Here is a 7669-nt window from a genome sequence, read left to right as displayed (position 1 = left end):
AGCATTCAGGCACAAGATTTAAACCCACAGACCTCTGCAGATGTAAGCCACATAAGGAAATATAAAACGTATTACGTTTTTCAAAATCAAAAACATCAAGTTTATTGTGAATCTGTAAAGGCTGAGAAACTTAACTACCATGTAGCAAAAATCCTAACAAAAAACAAAAGTGTCAGAGCCCCACAGGTCTTATCAAAACTCCCTTCTGCTTCAAAAGAAGGGAACCACATGGATATGTCTTCCCAAGTGCTGATAAGAACACGTCTCCTAAAGATGGCTATAAATTATACACCATTTCACCCACAAGAAAAAGCTGCTACAAGAGAGTTCTCCTCTGTTACAGAAGAAAAACCAGAACCCTATGAAATGAACTTTTTACATTCATCCTGGGGGACTGAGGGTGGTGGAAATCACTGATAACATGTTGCTATTCTGAGCTGGGGAAATAATTTCCGTTCTTTAAAACTTGCCTAATGATTCAGTAAGAATCAGCTGAAAAAGATACCTTCTGAGCAGTGGTAATTAACAAAATAGCAAGCACCTAATAATGTGCAAGGATGCACAATTAAAAGGTTCATTTTTGTATTATTCTTCTTCTTACAGTAAGATAGAATAAAATGAATATACAGGACCGTTCAGTTTCCAATTGATATGTTTACCAACCAGACTGAAGCTTTCTTCTAGCTTTGCAACATCTCAACACTTCATCAGTCTTCTTCAGGATCACTGATGCACCTTTAGATAACACTAAAAACATGTTACATACCACTAAGTTAAGTCATGGATTTATGGAAAAGTATTATCATTGAGAAATCTATTTCCAGGAGTCTTCATGTTTTATCAGTTATGGCAGTGACACTCAAGCTTTAATTACTGCTATCTTGGCTCACTACTTTTCCCATCACAACTGAAGTTTATCTGAATTCTTCTAATCTATTGATAATCTTATTTGGCAAAGGTACAGCTGACTATCTCACAGTTCTCACAATATCTCTGCCCCACTTGTCACATCTATATTTATCTTTACGGAAATCAGTAGAGCAAATCTGAGTACATACAGTGAGTAAGACTGGGGACTACAAGTGAACAGAACATACACAGTTACAACACCTGAATACAGTTCTAAAGTCAGTTCTAATACAGTCTGGTCAGATTTATATGAAATTCTAGACAAACTGCATCACCTGTCTTGGTTTCTTTGGTTTGTGTACGTGGTCACTCACTGCTTTCGTCATTTTATAGATAATTAAACTGAAACCCTTGCTCTGGACTTTAACATTGCCATGCCAGGCTGAAGGCAGTAGGAGCAGCATTTTAAACACTACCAACAACATGTCAAAGTAACCTTAAAAATTCAGGTTCCTGGCATTTCTATTCGGACATCCTTATCCATAAAGGAGTATTTTGCTTCTATTTGCCCCGAGACCTTTTTTGAGGAGCATAGCAGTTTTTTTAAGCACTGTTTTTTTGTTGCTCATTTTACTATCAATTAGAACCTCAACAAATAACCTACATATAGAGAACTGAACAATGATACATTCGTCAACCAAAAACTAGACAAAAGTATCCCTCTGTATAAGTTCTGATGTATCAAAATATCTCACAGCCAGATTATATGGAAAAAACCCCCCACAAATACCTGAAAGCAACATCAGAAAAATACAAGTACAACTTACTACTTCTGGACATTGTTCAAAATTAAACAAGCTACCAAGCTAATTCAAACAGCATCCTGACATAATTTTTATAATTTTTTTAAATCTTAAGACAGGCAGATAAAATATTCAGAAAACAGCACATGCTGTAGGGCAGTGTTGTGAAATTTATTACTCTTATCCTTCAAACATTCTCTTTAAAATTGTATTCAAATTTTGCAGGCTGCACTTCAGTTTCCTTGTAGCAAGTGCCAAATAAGCAATTCTCCAGTTAAGTAAAACAGTGTCTGTTCTCAGTATATTAAAACTGACTGGTGTATAACTGGCACAGTTTCCCAAGGCAAGAGTAGAAACTGTAGCAGATTTTTCCTTAGGAAGTATGTATATAAAAAGACATTTGATTGCCTCTGTGGTTTGGGTTTTTTTTTTTTCTTCTACTGGAAAAAACCAAAGAATGTATCTTGAGAGGTAGTCTTATTTAACACTGGTTTTACCTGACATAAAAAAACTACTCGTTTGGTACATCAACAAACTGATTTTGTGATTTGCAGCAAGATTTTTCTAAATCTTGGTGCAGTTCTAAACACTTACCAGTGATTAAACTTTTAGTCATTCATTTTTATTTTTTAGTAAGAAGAAAACTGTCCACTCTGCCTACAAAGTACAAACTGCTGAGGTAATGCAATGAACAGCCACATGACAGCAACTGCAACACATGTTACTGAGCAAACATTACAGCAATCAAAAACGTTTACAGCTGACTTCAGGAATGTAATGAGATACAAAGGCCACCATAGCTTTCAAAGGGCTCTGCTTATACCTTCTTCTAACAGAGATCTTCCTCAAACTAAAAAATGCCAGATTTCATTAAAGGGACAAATGTGAGAAGATGAGAGAATGGAAATATTGAAGGATTATAAATAAGATTCTTCTTACAAGACAAGTCTCTGCTTCCAAGTTTGGCTTCAGTCAACGGCAGCTCTGTGACACAGAACACAGTATGCTCCTATTTTGTACTTACGAATGTTCTTCCCAAGGTTTAGCTCTTTTTTTAACTACCTGCTGCTTCCTGATCCTACATATCAGCTTTTCTTCATGCCCTCCACAAGTTTCAAGCTCCAAGCTTCCTGCTTGACTCCACCTTTTTTTTTTTTTTTTTAACCTGCAATGACAGGTAGTGCCCACAACTATTTCCCTCATGAGCATACTCTCTCATTGCACACACATTTCCAGTCTTCCAGAGGCAGAGAATTCCACATGATAGAGGCACCCCCATTTTAAAGGGAACAGGACAGGAAAACAAAGAGAAAATAAAAGAGGTATCACACATCAAAGAATCTATAAGAAGCTTTAAATCACTGAACAATTATCCAGAAAGCTTTCTTGATAATTTATTCGATGTTTGATTAAATGACAGCATGCAGTCATACTGTTGAAGTGCAACAATTATAAACCAGACAGACACGACAACATAATGCTTCAAACAGGCTGCATGCCTCAATAAGACATTCAGTAAACCATAAAGACGCCTACATGTTTCTAACAAAGACTAGTGGTAAGATTCTTTTTCTGTGGCTGCCATACCCTTTGTTCAAAACTCAATCACTTCTTAAAATTTAGAGACACCACCAGCTCAAACTTCTAAATAAAAATTAAAAACAACCCAACATTGTACTTGAGAGAGATTACAATTGAATTTCAGTGACTTATTCCCATCCTTTTAAGCAAATAACCATTTTGTATTTAAGTTTAAAAACCCACCATTACTGCTGGGGCGGCTACACCATATCATTAAGCCAATCCTTTCTAAACACACATGGAGACTGTTTCTTCCTAGTCTTAAATTTCAAAGTCTGAGGCAGACAGGTGGCAAATAATAACATAGAGGAGATTAATCCACTCAGCTACATCTCAAGGGTGGTATAGTGGGGAAAAATTAAATAAAGGCAGAAGATAGGCAACAGCAGTGAACTCGGGAAGATGGTGCTTGGTACCCATGGTCAAAACAGTCTGATTCCCACAAACACTAATTTCAGCATCCACTTTTAAAAGCAGCCTAGAATTAAAATCCTTAAGGAACTAAAACAATCTTATTCATCCAGGTACTTCATAACCTTTTTTACTCTTCCCTCCTGCCCTACCCTCCTTCGGCCCTGGCTAGTGTTACCGTAGACCATCTGGATGTCTGTATTTTCTTGAAAGCAATCACAAGCTAAGCCTGCCCAAATGAAGTACAGGGCAGGTCATTAAAAACTAACACTAACTATATTAAGATACCTCAACACCTAAACACACCGCAGTAAACTAAGTTTCTACTAAGAAGCAAGAACATTATTCAAAATATTTTCAGCTCCTGCATATAAACATTTTCCTTTATTGGCAGGTGATGTCTGGCAGTCTAGGCATTCACATACCATTAATATAACATTAACCCAGCCACTTCGATTCACTTGCAAGAATGTTATCTAAACTACATTGACGATAGCACACTGAATCTTCAGGTAAGATCTGTTCTCTGAATAGAGACCTAATTCTAAAACCATCTACCCAACTAACTATTTTTTCCTTAGCACTGGCAGCAAACCAGCATAGAGAGTCAGTTCATATGGTTTAGTTGGTAAGTGGAAATTCATCACACTACCGTAGCTCCATTACTTGCCATACCTGCAAAGCAGAGCAAATGATAATATCTAATTATTTCACCTTTCTTGCATATTGCTCATTTGATCATTTGACCCTAACATTATTGCTTCACAACAAGGCTATATGATTCAAGTGGCAGATAGCAAAATGTATTAAAATATCTGTTTAAATAGCTTCTGGAATGAAATACTCAATGACTCTAATAGAGAGCAGTCTGACCCATTTGTTCCCATCATTGTATTTAAACCAGAAATCCTTAAAACTTCAGAAATTTCTCAATTTTTCTTCTCATCAACAAACCCTGATAAACATTTTAACAAACAGAGCTACTAAAAAGGCCTGAATGAGAAGATGCAGCTGACAAAAGCCTAAGTGAAGGCCCAGAAAAACACTAAGATCCCAAGCAAGAATTAAGGGATCCATACATAAATGCCTTTCTGATAAACTACTGCACCACTAGAGTTAAACAAGAGCAAAGAATATTGAGAAAAGCAATATATCACAAAACCTGGATCATAATGTATTTTAAAGGTACCTGGCCCATTTTCTATCACATAAAGTAGCCAGGAATGTTACGCAGAAGCCCAGAGAGGCTCAGAATATTGTAGGCATCCTGTACTGAACCTCTCTTCCATCTTAACAGCTATATTCATTTAACTTTGACATGAAACATTAGATGCAAATGCAAACTTTTGAAACTGTAAAGTAGACATTGCCATCTTCACTACTCCATCAGCTGATGCAGTAACTGCCTAGACCCAACAATAACCAGAATTAGTCAGGAATCTGAGACTAAATATATTGGGCCATCCAGACCTGCAGTGATGGATTAAAAAACCCTAATAATACAGTCACACACAGCTTACTACCCTGATTTTGGAAAAGGAAAAAAGCCACTTATCCTCACTACAAAGGAACTGCCAGAAATGCCAAGAAGCAGCCCTGAAACAGTTCCAGAAAGGCATGCTTCATGATCGGCCTCAGTCTCTTGCAGTATTAGATGATCAAACTGGACACCTCAGCATTTAATTGCCTCAATTATTCAAACATACTAAGAAAATTACACAAAACAGCACTCATTTCACACACACTGCTGGATGCCTTCCATCCATGCTGCCAACTTGTTCCTCTCTGACAAAAAAAAAAAAAAAAAACCTAGCTAGGAGACCCAAGGAGTATATTTGAATTGTAAAGTAAGATGCAGCAGTCAGACACGAATGACTTCTCCTTTAAGGTATTAGTTTTAACTGCTGTGTTAGCAATAACTGCTCTTATTTCAGCAAGAGCAGTTGCATCCCACTACAGAACTCTGATACTGCCTGTAGCCCTGGTAGATGGAAGTGTACAATGTGCAAGTTTTGACACCTCTGCCAATGTGAGCTTGATGAAATTGGTGGTTAAAGCCAGTGTCAAATGCCTGCATGTCAAGTGACAAGACTTAGACACAGAATTTTATATTGTTTTTAAATTCTAATAGTATCACTAGAGTACATGAGGAAGACACTGCAATCTTTTCCATTCCTTTCTGGTATAATTTTTGGTTTTTTTCATAAGAAAACATATATACTTATTTCCCTAAAGAAAAAAACACCATAAAAAACCCCAAAACAGAAGAACTCACACATTAAATGTATTCATGACAGTGGATTCTGTATACTAAATAAGATGCTATCTTATTTTACAGCATCTTGTCTTATCAGTTTTAAGTAAATCACCTGTGAATAACTCCATATAAAGAGAACCTCAGCAAACTGGCACGCAGATTACAAACAACGTTCAAGAACCTGCTTAGAAGCATTCTTGCACCTGCAAGAAAACTTAACTCCCCTTAAAATTATTGTTGAGTACTCCAAGCCTTCAGGACACTAAGACCGTTTTGGTTTTTTATCCTACATGCTGACTGGAAGCCTTGCAGCAGCTGAAGCAATAAATATTGACAGCTAGCTGGCAAACAGCAGATACCGTGCTGGTAGTCTCCAATTTCACCTGCACCAGCAAAGACAAAGCCTAGAAGGGACATCATAACTAGGGCCCAATATGTTCATCTGTATTACTGCTGCTTTTGCCTGTATTAAAAGCATATCTTCCCCTCAGTAAGACTGGAGTACCTCTGAATATACCTGTGTTCATAAACTACTCTGAAAACCTTCAACTGTCAATTAAAGCTCATTGCAACATACAGCTATATAGTAATAAAGCTCTAACTCTGGTTACAAATTGTACTGTGAGACGCTTCCAGCCTCCAGTTCCACCCTTTCACACTCTTCATTGCTCAGCTCTTTCTCCCCTAACTGAAGCTTCACAAGTTTTGCATATAAGGCCACATACTGCTTAACAAAAACGAAACTGTCAGCTTATAACAAGAAAGAATTAGTAGAGAGAATTTTAATTAAGAAATTGTATCAGTGATTGAGTTCTACTTTTCTCTGTTCTGATATCCTCTGAGGCAAGATGACAGAAGCTGTAAGGAAATGCATTTGGACTTGCTTAAAGGAAAGAAAATTAAAACCAAAAACAAAACACAAAGACTATATAAAGTGTATCTCCTCACAGGAACAAAGGTGTTTTTCCAACAATCCAGTTCGCAGTTCAACAAACCACAGACTGATAACTGCTTTTTAGTATAGCTCATTCTGCTGCCAAGCTAAACAGATTCTTAAACTGAGATTTGAAGCAAAGACCTTTTAGCATAACACAAAATGTTGGCCACCAAGTCAGAATTAGTTCTCAAAACGTCATCTTCTAATTTCATCTGAAGCTCACAGATTTTTACCTGTGCACAGACACACCTAATATTACGGTCTGTGTTTAGATGTGTCAGAATTCACCAACATAGCATCATCATTTTCTGCAGCACATCACTACGGGGAGGGGTGGAGACATCCTCCACACTAAAAACATTTGCCTGCTTTCAAAAGAAAGATAGGAATCAAAACAAGCTTACCCTGTACTTCTAGCAAGGACTACACTGAACATTACATCAACCAATACTTGTGGAGATTCTTCCTTTTAGCTTCTTGTAGATTTTATTTCCTTTCTGTCTACAACTGAATATATTTTTGATTGTAGTATCAGATTAACATCATTAGCAAGTCTTCATAGATGATAGGCACTCCCCTCACAAACCCCTTAGGACTCTGCATCAGAAAACATACCACACAAAATCTTAAGACTACCATAAATGCACAGTTCAGTAACAGACAGGCATGCATGAGCATAGGTGTGCAGCATCTGGAAAGCAGCAATGCACAGAGTTTTATTTAAACAATAAACTAAGGCTGCTACTCTTACATCTTAATGCCGTCAAGTGAGTCAGTCCACTCGCGTTATTTGCAAGATAGCAGTTTGGGCACAGAAAGGAATAAGTACTA

Source organism: Gallinula chloropus, assembly GCF_964237585.1.
Source record: "Gallinula chloropus genome assembly, chromosome: 9".
In the NCBI taxonomy this organism is placed as follows: Eukaryota; Metazoa; Chordata; class Aves; order Gruiformes; family Rallidae; genus Gallinula; species Gallinula chloropus.
This window is presented reverse-complemented; position numbering follows the sequence as displayed.